The 13,448-nt window shown below is 40.4% G+C and overlaps 1 protein-coding gene and 1 pseudogene across 6 annotated transcripts in view; both read right to left on the reverse strand.

The window, feature by feature from the left end:
- Positions 1-13,448, reverse strand: part of EBF2 (EBF transcription factor 2) — a 378,097-nt gene that overhangs the window by 293,570 nt on the left and 71,079 nt on the right. The gene's annotated exons all lie outside the window — the stretch shown is intronic.
- On the reverse strand, positions 12,656-12,774 carry LOC133368885 (5S ribosomal RNA; annotated as a pseudogene).

Here is a 13,448-nt window from a genome sequence, read left to right on the forward strand (position 1 = left end):
TGTGGAAAGTTAAGGGAAAATCCTAGAACAGATTTAAGGGGTGCATGGGGGAACAGGAAGGGAGGGGGAAGTCCCATTGTGCAAGTGGAATTTCTTGTGCTGACGGGACCCTGACCTAGAGCTACTTTGGATACATCTGAAACAACTGGTGGTTACTGCCTCAATTATGGCAGAAAGACAGGCATTCCATAATACTGGGGTAATAGCAGAAAATGTCCATTTTTTAGTCACCAACCTATGCTCTTCTGCAGGATATGGTACCATAATTTCCCCAGATGATCTAAGTGACCATACAGAGTTCTACAAATTTAAAGCATTTATACGCCCCCTTGCCTCAATAAGCCCAAGCAGCTGTCTCAATGTCACTTAACAGTTTTAACTTAACAACATTCACCAGCTTGACAACCATTCAAGTAAGCATAGCAGCAATCCTATGCATGTTTTACTTAGAAGTGGGGCGGATGAATCTGTCCGTCATGATTTCTCTTAGATTCTCATTTTTCCAATCTTAAGTTCCACTCTCCACATTTCCACACCAGGTTCTTAAAGCCTGCATGAAAATTCTTACCTATTTGTGTGTGCACTTCTCCTTATATACACATTTTACTAGCAATATTGATTTATTTATTTATTAAACTTGTATACCGCCCCTAGCCGAAGCTCTCTGGGCGGTTTACAATAACTAAAATATAACGAATTTTTGCACATTTTTACTGATGTGCATATTTTTGTGCACATTTCCCCCCTATTTATTTATTTATTTGGTACACAGCTTTTGCTTAGAGAATCACATTGCAAAACATTGGAAGAGTGTGAATTTTGAAGGAGAGCTGCATTGGTTCAGGCAGAGTGAACTGGGTAGGGAACTGAACAAATTTCTCTTCCCCCGTCCTGATTCAGAAGTAAGCCCCATTTCAATCCATAGAGTTTCCTCCCAAATGAACATGTTTAGGACTGCAGCCTAAAACAACAAAGAGAAACAAAATGAAAAATATGAACAATTGCAAGTAATTTATCCACTGCCATCGAAAACAATTTCAAAACGGTAGCTATTTATAGCCCAAAAACCTCCCCGCAAAAATGGAGACTTTTGACCATCCTATAGAAGTCCATTAGAGAGGGGTCGAGACGAGCTTCCCTTGGGAAAAAGTTCTAGAGCCTGGGCAGGGCTCAGGAGAAACTTGAGAGAAAGCTGCTTGGGGACTGATTTGGAGCAGAGAAAAAGAGGGCAAGGAGCAAGTTAAGCTTTCCCAAGCCCACTCCCCATTGCTGCTTCTTTAAATTCATCTTTCCCAAAGTTGCCTTCTACTGCAGTATGGATTTACATTTAACATTTGTCATAAATAAGTAAAAAGTAACAAATAAAATGTAGCTAGCACTGAAAGTTCTATTTTTTAAAAAAAAAAATCTCACTCTGCATTGAATCCTTTCATTTATTCCTTGTTCTCAGTGAAACAAATGTGAATTGCTGTTAATTAATTTTATTATAAAGTTTATTCAGTTTAAAAGTGTATTTGCTTTTTACTCTATTTAATGGCATTCCAAGAGTTTGGGAAGTTTTTTAAAAATTTTGAGGGTTTTGCTTGCAGTGTAACTTTCCCCAAATGTATATTCTTTCAAATGTCAGTTGCACATTTTTTGGAAATTAAGTGACAACAAGAGCTGTTAAGAGCTTTTATCTGTGTATCTTTTTAATGGGGACTTCCCATAATCATAGCTCCCCATCAAATCAGAAAGTGTGCTGTGTCTCTCTCCAACAATTCAGTTCCACACTCCTAAATTCCCGTTTCCTATGAGAGGTTAGTAAATCAACAAACCAGATGTAACCTGTACATGCAATGAGGTGTAAGAATCATGATGTAAACATACTAGTCGCCAGACCAAAGTGTTTCCATTAACTACACCTGGAGGGGGAATGGGTTGATCTGCTGATTGGTTGCAAAATCTCTGTGAAGCTGAATAATAATAAAAAACACTCAAACTGCTCCCCCCAGGTTTTACAGTAAAAAGGGGCAGGGTTCAACTAGCATTGTGTGCCCCCGTTTTCAGAAGGGACAGGTGGAGACACAGTGAAACCAGCAGAACAGTGAGTGTGTTTCTACCATTAATCTCAGATTCAAAATCCCCTTTCATTTGTGAACATGCTGTGTGATCAGGTACATGTATGTGCATTCATCCTACAATGCATTGTAATTATTAATTACAAGTGAAAACTGCAACAATAATGTTGCAGTGTGGAAGGCTCCTGTTTAGTGTTCCAGCAAGCCAGCCATGCCATTTTCCAGAGTACTCCATTCCAAATCCCCACACACCCATCCACTTCCACCCATTTGCCACCCTCTCTCCCATTCAGTCAGCATTCCATAGTTTAGTCCTCCTTGGGCTTTTTGAGGCTTCCCCAAGAAGCTTAAAATCTAATATTTGGCATAGAGGAAACAACAGAAGAACGGAAGTGAAGGGGGGGGACAGAGAAAACTGACATGATTATTTCATTTATATATGATTAGGCTTGGTTGCAGTAGTAGGACCCATCAGATGAACTCCAACTCCGATCAGGACAAGGAGCTGGGATCCAACAGCATCTGGAGGACCACATGATCCCCACCCCTGCAGTAGCAAATCAGTGCCAAATTGGAAAAAAATATATAAGTGGACAGATCAGTGAATGTTGCTCAGAGATAGGGATGGGGGGGAAATCGATTCAGTTCACATTTAAAGGCAAACTTACATAATTCGCACTTTCCAAAATAATACACGACCCAAAACACAGCCATCATTTGAAACTTGCTCTTCTCTGAATTTTGCGATGCAGTTCTCCAGCCAAGTAATGTGTACAAAAATGCATAGAGTAGGGTGAAATGTGTGTATAAATACATATATTGGTAAAATCAGAGCTTGGAAAAGTTACTTTTTTAAACTACAACTCCCATCAGCCCCAGCTAGCATGGCCACTGAATTGGGCTGATGGGACTTGTAGTTCAAAAATATAACGTTTCCAAGCTCTGGATAAAATTAACATACAGAAGTGTGTGTGTGTGTGTGTGTGTTCGTGCATGTGTGTGTGTGTGATGTGGAAAACTGAACTTACATTCAGAAAAATGAAATTGGCAGATTTGCCCATCCTTACTCAGTGGTAGAGCAACTACTTTGCATGCAGAAGGTCCCAGGTTCAATCCATGGCATCTCCAGGTAAGGCTGGGAGAGATCCCTGCCTAAAACCCTGGAGAGCTGCTGCCAGTCAGTGGAGGCAGTATTGAGCTAGATGGACCAAAAGTCTGACTCATTACAAGGACAGCTTCCTCTGTTCATAGGAACGTACATGTAAAAGGAACCTGATCGTGTTGCACATTCTATATGCAATAGAGGGGCATGCTGTTGTGCAGCTCCCATTAATTTATTGAGGCTTGTGCAGAAGAACTTCCAGGTGACTTTCAGAATCTATACGCTGATACAAATGAGGGCCTTTGGATTGGTGGCATCTGACTGTGGAATACCCTTTATTTATTTATTTATTTATTTATTTATTATTCCCTACAAAACTAATCATGAAGTATGCCACAGGTAGTTTAAATGCTTTCTTTTTATTGTGTTTTAAAAGATGTGACCAATGTAACAGACTTTCAACCTCAAGGATTTATCTGTAACTTGGATCCTTGTTTTCTCTAAAATTATGAATGATTAAAAAATTCCATCTGCAGCAATTTACACTGCCTTGCAAAAGTGCTCAGACCCCTGTCCAATGTTCTCATATTACTGAATTACAAATGGTACATTGTAATTTTGTTCTGTATGATATTTTATTTTGAAACACTGAAACTCAAAATCAGTTATTGTAAGGTGACATTGGTTTTATGTTGGAAAATGTTTGTAAGAAACATAAAAAAAGGAAACATGTTGCTCGCATAAGTATTCAAACCCCTGTACTGTGGAAGCTCCTAGTTTACACAGATGAAAGAAGTTGCCCTATCGAGGACACAGTTACCTTACCATTGGCCTCCACTTGTGAACAATTAAAGTTGCTGTCACACTGTCAGGATAAAAATCACTGTTGAAGGATAATTGTGGATCTGAAGGAAAATGAAGACCAAAGAGCATTCTACAGAAGTGAGAGATAATGTAATACAAATACGTAGATTAGGACAAGGGTATAAAATATTATCCAAGTGTTTGGATATCCCAGTGCGCACAGTTGGATCAATAATCAGGAAGTGGAAGCTGTATCACACCACCCAGGCACTGCCAAGAAAAGGCTGTCCCTCAAACCTCAGTGCTCGAACAAGGAGGAGGCTTGTGAGAGAAGCCACAGAGAGGCCAGCAATTACTTTGAAGGAGCTACAGAGTTCAGTGGCTGGGAGTGGAGTAGTGGTGCACCAGTCAACCATATCAAGAGCTCTGCATAACACTTGCCTGTATGGGAGGGTGGCAAGAAAGAAGCCATTACCCAAAAAGTACCATCTGAAAGCACATCTGGAGTTTGCCAGAAAGCATGAGAGTGCCCCAGCTGCAATGTGGGAAAAGGTTTTTGTGGTTAGATGAGACCAAGATAGAGCTTTTTGCCCAAAACTCAAAGCACTATGTGCGGCACAAACCTAACACTGCCCATGCCTCAAGACACATCACCCCTACAGTGAAGTATGGTGGTGGCAACATCATGCTGTGGGGATGCTTCTCATTAGCAGGGACTGGGCATCTTGTTAAAATTGAAGAATGAATGGAGAAAAATACAGGGAAATACTGCAAGTGAACCTGCTTCAGTCCACTCAAAAACTGAAGTTTGGGAGGAAATTCACTTTTCAGCAGAATAATGATCCCAAGCACAAGGCCAAAGCAACACTGTAGTGGCTGAAGAACAAAAAGGTGAATGTCATACAGTGGCCCAGTCAAAGTCCTGATCTCAATCTGATTGAGAATCTGTGGCACTCTTTGAATAATTGCGGTCCACAAGCAACGTCCAACCAATTTGAATGACCTGGAGTGAATCTGCCAAGAAGAATGGGCCAAAATCCTTCTGACACTGTGTGCAAATCTGGTATATACCTACCCCAAAAGACTTAAAGCTGTTATTGCAGCAAAAGGTGGCTCTACCAAATATTAAACATGTGGGTTGAATCCTTATGCAAGTAACATGTTTCAGTTTTTTATGTTTCTTACAAACATTTCCCAACATAAACCAATGTCACCTTACAATAATTGATTTTGAGTTTCAGTGTTTCAAAATAAAGTATCATACAGAAAAAAATTACAATGTACTATTTATAATTCAGTAATATGAGAGTATTGGTCAAAGGTCTGATTACTTTTGCAAGGCACTGTGCATAAAGAACTAGTGTTTCACGGGCAACTGACAATCTTTTGGAAACTGTGGAAAAAAGGCTTTCTGGCAAATAACCTATGTCCAACATAACATGTGACAATTCATTGACAGACACCCACAAATAGATGCCTCCAAAGCAAGACGCTGTGCATACGACCCTTTACTATGCGTTCACAAGTGGCAGGTCAGCATCAAATCCATGTCGGAATTTACATTAGACTGTGGCGAAACCCTAATATTTGTTTCTTTTCAACCCAGCATTCATCATCATTTGCAGGGAAGACAAATGTCACAGAAGTCCCATTTTTTAAGAAAAGAATTTCATATTAATTATCATCAAACAAATTTTCACCAAATTTTCTTTTCAATTTTCCTCTCTCAAACCCAACACCAAAGTTACCAATTGACACCAATTCTCCAGTGAATGTTTCCACTTCTGCATTTTCTTTCAGGACAATCACATTTCCCATTGGGAACGAGAGTGGCTGTATACTATAGCCAGCATGCATCGTTCACATTCCACAATGTTAAATTGAAAATACTCCCCATGCCATTCTGATGTTTCCCATAAACTCATTTCAAAACAAAACCTTACAAAACTTATAGTCCTAAGAAATGCTTGCTTACCAACCCTGTAAATTTTCATGGTGATACACAAAACAGTCAGAGAGAAGAGAGTGTTCAAAGTCTAAAAAGAGAGAAAAAAAACCCGAGACCCCTTTTGGACTTTTTTCTGTCAGAGTTCTCATAATCTGAGAAATTCATTAAAAATCAGCCATGTTCACAGATTACCTGTAATCCTATTACTGACCTTGCCCCATGCTCTGGCCTTCTTCTGCAGTTAAAAAGTTTTTAAAAAACACCTGGCTGATTTTTAATTAATTTAATAAATGTTACATTGAACTCGATAATGTCCAGCATGCTCAGTAAGAACCAACTGTCAGTGTTCTAAAAGCCAGACTCACAGCTGCTGGGCTTGGCTAATCAGGGGCCCACACCCACACCAGACCTTTATTTCACTTGAGACAGTCATGGCTTCCCCCAAAGAATCCTGGGAAGTGTAGTTTCTGAAGGGTGCTGAGAGGAGACTCCAATTCCACTGACATAACTTCAATGCCCACAGTGATTTAACAGTCAGTCACTCTGATTGAAGGTCTGTGAGGGGAACAGGGTGTCTCCTAGCAACTCTCAGAACCCTTCACTAACTACACTTCCCATGATTCTTTGAGAGAAGCCATGACTGTCCAATGTGAAATTAAGGCCTGGTGTGGATGTGGCCAGGGGCAGTTTTGGTTTAAATTTGGATGGGAGGCTACATGTGCCTCTTGTAGAATAAAAAGGTGGGGAAAATGCTGAAAGGCAATGATACTGTTCACAATGTTTTCCTTTTGGAAAGGAAGGGGGCTTCCCCTCTGCCCAGTGCCCACCCACTCAATCTCCTCCTCTCCCCCTCCTCCTACCCTCCCTGCCCCTCCCCCAGATCAGTGTTGGACTACGACATGGGAGACCAGGGTTCAAATCCCCACACAGCCATGAAGTTCACTGGGTGGCCTTGGGCAAGTCACTGCCTCTCAGCCTCAGAGGAAGGCAATGGTAAAACCACCTCTGAACACCATTTACTATGAAGACCCTATTCCAAGCATCGCTATAAGTCGGGATTGACTTGAAGGCAGTCCATTTCCATTTTCAAACATGATTGCACAGAAATAAATCCCACTGAACTCAAAAAGTATGCAAATTATCAAACCCACCCTCCCTTCTCCACCCTTTATCCCCTCCCTCTTGCCCCTTCCCTCCTCCTTCCTTTGCCCCTCCCTCCCTCCCCATCCTCATCCCCTTCCAATCCCTCCCTTCCCCTTCCTCCCCCTCCCCTTCCTCCTCCCCATGGTCAGTTTTGCCTATCTTAAGCATGATTGCATGGGAGTAAATACCATTGAACTCTATAAGCATGCAAATGATCAAACCTGCCCTCCCCCTTCCTTTGCCCCCTCCAATCGGCTCCGTCCCCTTCCCCCTCCCCTTCCTCCTCCCCCATGGTCAGGTTTACCTATCCTAACCATGATTGCATAGGAGTAAATCCCATTGAACTCAATAAGAATGAAAATTATCAGACATGCCTTTCCCCTCCTTCCCCTTTCCTCTCTTCCTCCTTCCCACACCTCTTCCTTCTTCCTCCTCCCCTGCCCACTCCAGCCCTCCCTCCCCTCCCAGTCAGTTTTATTTATCCTAAGCATGATTGCATGGGAGTAAATCCCATTGAACTCAATAAACATGCAAATGATCAAACCTGTCCTCCTTCCCTCCCCCTCTGCCCTCCCCTTCTCCTCCTCCTTCCCCATTCCCCGTGGTCACTTTCACTTATCCTAAGCATGATTGCAGGGGGTAAATCCCACTGAACTCAATAAGCATGCAAATGATCAATCCATGTCAGCAAACTTGCACAGGATCCCATTTCTTACCTCCCGGATTAAAAAGCAGAGAAATTCACTAATAGGCAAAAAAAACTTGTGGTTTAAAAACGTACCTATAGCCCACAGATATTTCTATCAAACGTTAAAAAGCAGGGAAATCGGGCAGCTATAGTGAATGCACCCAGGGAGCAGGAGACCTGACCTCCTCTCTGAGATATTGGACTGCCCTACAAATTGGTCAAAATGCAAACACAATTTGGGTTGGTCTTTCACAGTCCAATCCACTTCCTGTGCAGCTTGGAAGAATCTGGTAACATGTGCCTCTGAGCATATGGTGAGTGGTGGCAATAGCTGCCATCTCCAAAGATACAGAATTATATTTTTGTGTGTTTGTTGGTGTTCTTCTTACTTTGCCTCTTTCCTGTGTTACTAATGTTTTTACAGAGAATCTAATCCAGAAAATTTTATTTCTCTAATTTTTCATCCTAGGAATCTGTGTCAAATTTATTTTTATTAATTCCAAAGCCTTTTTATTGGTCAATGTCATATGATGGTGAAGACAGCCTTTTGAGTTTCAAACTGGAGGTTATGTTCTATTTCTATTTTGGGTACATTAACAGTTGAATCTGAAACTGCAGTTTGATGTAAAATCAGACTGATTGCAATATGTTGCTACTTCAGCAATGACTAGCTGTTGGGGAAAAAAGAGGATGCATGTTTTCAGCCTGCTATGTTTAAACCACTTCATTTAAGGCAAGGTGGGCATGGTCAATTAAAAACATAGAGCACACCTAGAATTTGCTAGAGTATATTTGACCTCCCACTGTTTTATCTTGTGCAAATTGAGACACTCCTGATGTCCATTGGAGACTATTCTGCAGAATAGTCAGTCCCATTATTCCACAATTATTTTTGGAGTTTTTTTAGTGTAAATTTTGCAAAGTGTTGCTGTACTTCACATATTCACAGAAACAGAAACAAAAGAAAATAATTTCCTATAGGAAACTTCACTAAGATTGCAAAGTAAATCAGACATATTTAAAGTGACCATCTGAACTATATCAATTGTCTTAATAATGCTGCTTCCTCCCTGCTAAAACAAGATCAGCACAGCACATGTCTTTTTTCTATTATTTGGGCTGATTGCAGATGTTGCCACCACTCACCATATACTCAGAGGCACATGTTACCAAATTCTTCCAAGCTACACAGGAAGTGGATTGGACTGTGAAAGACCAACCCAAATTGTGTTTGCAATTTGACAAATTTGTAGGGCAGTCCAATATCTCAGAGAGGAGGTCAGGTCTCCTGCTCCCCTGGTGCATACACTACAGCTGCCCAATTTCCCTGCTTTTTAAAGTTTGATAGAAATATCTGTGGGCTATAGGTACGTTTTTAAACCGCAAGGTTTTTTGACTATTAGTGAATCTGTTGTCTATTTTCTTGGAGAGATCTTTAACTGAATATTGGGGGGGGGGACTGAATCATCTTGCATGCTAGACTTTTGGTTGTTTTACTCATGAGTCTAACTAAGAGTCAGAAACGACTCGCACCGTAAGTGCAGGGACACCTTTACCATTACCTTTAAAATGCCATTTTGAAAAACTATTGCAAGATAATGAAACTTTGGGAAATTATCTTTAAAACGATATAAAGCATGTTAACTATATATAAAAATGAAAAATTGGTCTGTAAGCTGACATTTTCATGGAATTACCCTTCAGTGTTAAAATCTTGTAATACGTCTTGATCTTTGTTCTAATGTTATTTTTATTGTTTTATATTTTTTTACCATAAAGCATCCCAAGGACATTTGTTACAGTAAATAAACAAACAAAAACATCTGCATCAAGATGCTGGGGTGGGATCAATTGTTCAAACAGAATAATTATTTTCAGAAAAAAAGTATTTTCTTTAAATAGACTGCTATGACTGACCTAACGACATGATCTGGCTAAAATTGAACCCTTTGGAATCTCATTTCTTCGAATGGGAAATTTCAACCCATGTGTCACCATTTTCATATTGAAATGCATGGAACTTAAAAAATGTGCTTCACGTGCCTGGATTGGGCCCTGCATTTTATTGGGTGACACTTAAAATGCTGCTTCTATATCCCAACTGTCCCTTTCATTTATATGCATGTTATCAAAATTATTTCTCACTGGGGGGGAGGGGGGGAGAGAACACAAAAAATAGATTTTTCTCATAAAAGATGCTAAATGTGGTGATGCAAGCATGTAATGCACAAGACTTTAACTTAGCTGAGTTGAGCTTGAATTCTCTCTTAGAAAAGTCAGAGGGAGGGAGATTGAAGAAGGGAGAGAGAGAGAGAAAATACAAAACCACGTCAAAGCTTTTAAGGTCACTGCCTCTGAAGGACAGCCATGTCTCAAACAAGTTATCATGCAGGACCACCACTCCATTCGGTTGCTTGACTAAATAGTAAAGAAAAAAACTGACAGTGATATTTTTGAAAGCACACAAGTCAAGAGAGAAAATGAGAGAACCAGATGTCTTGAAGGGACATTGGGAAATGCTTAAAGATAAAGGAGTTTCCTCCCTCCTTCCCTCCCTCCTTCAACAAAAATGTCCCAAAGGATCCTTTCCAGGCACTCTTGTCAACAAGTGATGCTGACACCGCATTGAACATTTGCCTGACTTCTTGTTTAATGGAAGGCTTTCGGCAGACCAAATCAGCAGAATTCTCCTCTGACTTTCTTGCGTGTTTTATGGTGCAGGAATATTTTGAGTGCAAGGGGGAAGTAAGCGAGCGTGCCACATGCAATCAAGAGAGTGTAACAAGACAGGGAAACAGGAGAAGCATTCATATATACACATACACACAGTGTGTATGCATGTATGTCTCTCTCTCTGTGTGTATTTAAATATATATATATATATATATATACTTGACAAAATATATATTTGACAGATATATACTTGACATTCATTATACACACACATTTACAGGTGTACTTGACACATCATGGCAGCTCCACAGGAGGCTCTTTTCATCACAGTACTAGTATAATGTCAAAAGAAGGGGTGGCCCTCTAGAATGTTTTTCTTTTTTGTTTAGACTCTAACTCCCATAGGTCCCAGTCAGTGGGGCCAAACTGTCAGGGATGATGGAAGTTGTAGTCCTGAAAGATCTGGAGGGCCACCAGCTCCCCATCGCTGGTCTGAAGGCCTGCTACCGTGAGGGTTGGACCAATCACATGGAACTCAAACTCACATGATATTTGGGGATTTTCAAAAGCATTTTCCAGCAAACCCTTTCATGACTGAGCACAATAAAATAAATGACATCAAAATGAAAAGAAAAGCAATACACACACAAAAAACCCATACATGTGTGTGATACACACACACACACACACATATGGAGAATAAGCCACAATCAAAAATATGAACAATCAGCAGATAGCCCTCCTATTGTTGGTTATCTCCAAAAGCAATATTGGAAAGGAAACTTTTGACCTGTCTCAAAAAGGAACATCACAAAAGGCGGAAACATTTGAACAGTCAATAGTTACAAATACTGGAGTAGCCATTGGAAAGACCCTGCTTCTTGAAGGGACCAATCTGCAGGGGTGTTGTTAAGGAATGGCCCTGGGGGGGCAACCCTAGATATTTTGCAATGATGTTCAGATTTCCTACCTCTACACACACACACACAGAGTTTTTAACCATTGGGATGTATCTAAGTTTTACTTAGAGTAAACCCATTGAAATTAATGATCCTATGTCAGTCATGTCCATTAACTTGAATGGGTCCTTCTGAGTAGGACTAGCATTGGATACAGTCCATTGTTTTTGCTTTGCTTACAGCAGGAGTGGCTAACATGGAGCCTTCTAGACCTTGCAGGATTACAACTCCCATCTTCCCTGACCATTAGCCATGCTAGCTGGAACTTATGGGAGCTGGCATCCAAGAACATCAGAAAGGCTACAGGTTCCCCATCCTTGACTTACAGGGTGGCCAGAGAACCCATCCATCATCCTAATTTTCCCAGAGGCAAATTTGTGTCTATGCCCAGAGTTTTTTTAAGGACCTAGCGACACTGCTGCTGACCTGACCGCTGCATAACTCTGAACTTGAAAACAGGGCTTCCATGGCTGATTGGAAACTTTAAGAAGGCCCAAGTGCATTGTCCAAAGTTACAGGATAATACAGAAGGTTTGACTGAGTTAAACAGGTTTGGATCTGGACAGTGCCCAGATGGGAGATTACCCAAGAGCTCTGGGTATACTATCTTTGGCTCACCATGAAAAAGAGCCAAGATATAACTGTAATAAATATGGATTGAAGATTGGTCCCATCCCTGTAGTTGTAACCCTTTCAAAAATCCAAGAAAGCACCTCCCACACTGCTCCTGTAACTGTTTGAAGGGCACGACAGACATAGACACATTAAAAGGGAGGGAAACACTGTATTTTACACACATACCCTTCAATTTGCAAGTTATAATATTATGCCATAGATAAAAGTCACACCCCTACATGTTGTGATCTCCCCCCCCCCCAGGAATGGCTGGGTGATTAAATGAGATTTAGAAGTAACCAATCCACATTAAGTTAGGAAAGAGAGTAACTCCTCTGCTTAATATAGTATAACAATATTAGTTATACCCTATATGTGTGTGTACCTATGGCATAATAATCCATACATAACATGTGTGCACTGCAAAGTCTCATCAGAGTTAGCAAAGTAGAATATTTGGTCTAGTTATACCATTTGTAAGATGACAAGAGTAGCAGTGCTTAGTTTTTGAAGACAGAGGTGTTTGGGCTTATCTGCATGTTGTTGTTATATGCCTTCAAGTCGATTATGACTTATGGTGACCCTATGAATCTTTTTTGGATATATTCAAAGGGTTTTCATGGTAAGAGGTATTCAGAGGTGGTTTATCATTGCCTTCCTCTAAGCCTATGGCACTCGGTATTCCCAGGCAGTCTCCCATCCATGTACTAACCAGGCCTGACCCTGCTTAGCTTCCGAGATCAGACAAGATCGGGCGTGTTCAGGGTAGTATGGCCGTAGGAGATCCATAATCGCCCAGTAATATCTGCTCCTTCAAATGTGTGTGGACTAAGGATAGAAAAACTCTCAGTTTCTAATTTTTCCAATTTTAAATTCTGTTCACCACATTTCCACAATTTGTAAAAAAAAAAAAGCCTTGTGAAAATTCTTTAGCATTTTTGTGTGACTTTCTCCTAGTAAACATGTTTTTGTATTCATTTTTTTAACTAACATACATGTCTTTGCAAGCAATTTCTCCTAATATAATGCATTTCAGTATGTTATTTTCACTAATATACTCATTTTTATATATTCCTCGGCCATATGTGCATTTTTGTAAACAATCTTTGGTTAGAGAACTGTACCACAAAATTCAGATAAGAGCGAATTTTGAAGGTTGGCTATATTTCGTTTCTCATATTGTTCCAGAAAGTGTGAATTTGATAGATTCAGCTTCAGATGCAAACAGAATCAAATTTCTCCCCCATTCCAAGTGTAAAGGCCACAAGCTGCAGTTCATTAATAATTTGAAGGAAAGCCACCAGCACATGCTCAGATGCACTCTGGTTTCTTATTTTTAAACAAGGGCCCTGTTCACACATTATATTCAATGAGTGTGCCATCAGCATATGTGGGTACACAAGTTGAGCTGTACACTTGTACAGTTATTCACATGTAACATTCAACAAATGTACAA

The sequence above is a fragment of the Rhineura floridana genome, chromosome 12 (genome assembly GCF_030035675.1).
Source record: "Rhineura floridana isolate rRhiFlo1 chromosome 12, rRhiFlo1.hap2, whole genome shotgun sequence".
NCBI lineage: Eukaryota > Metazoa > Chordata > Lepidosauria > Squamata > Rhineuridae > Rhineura > Rhineura floridana.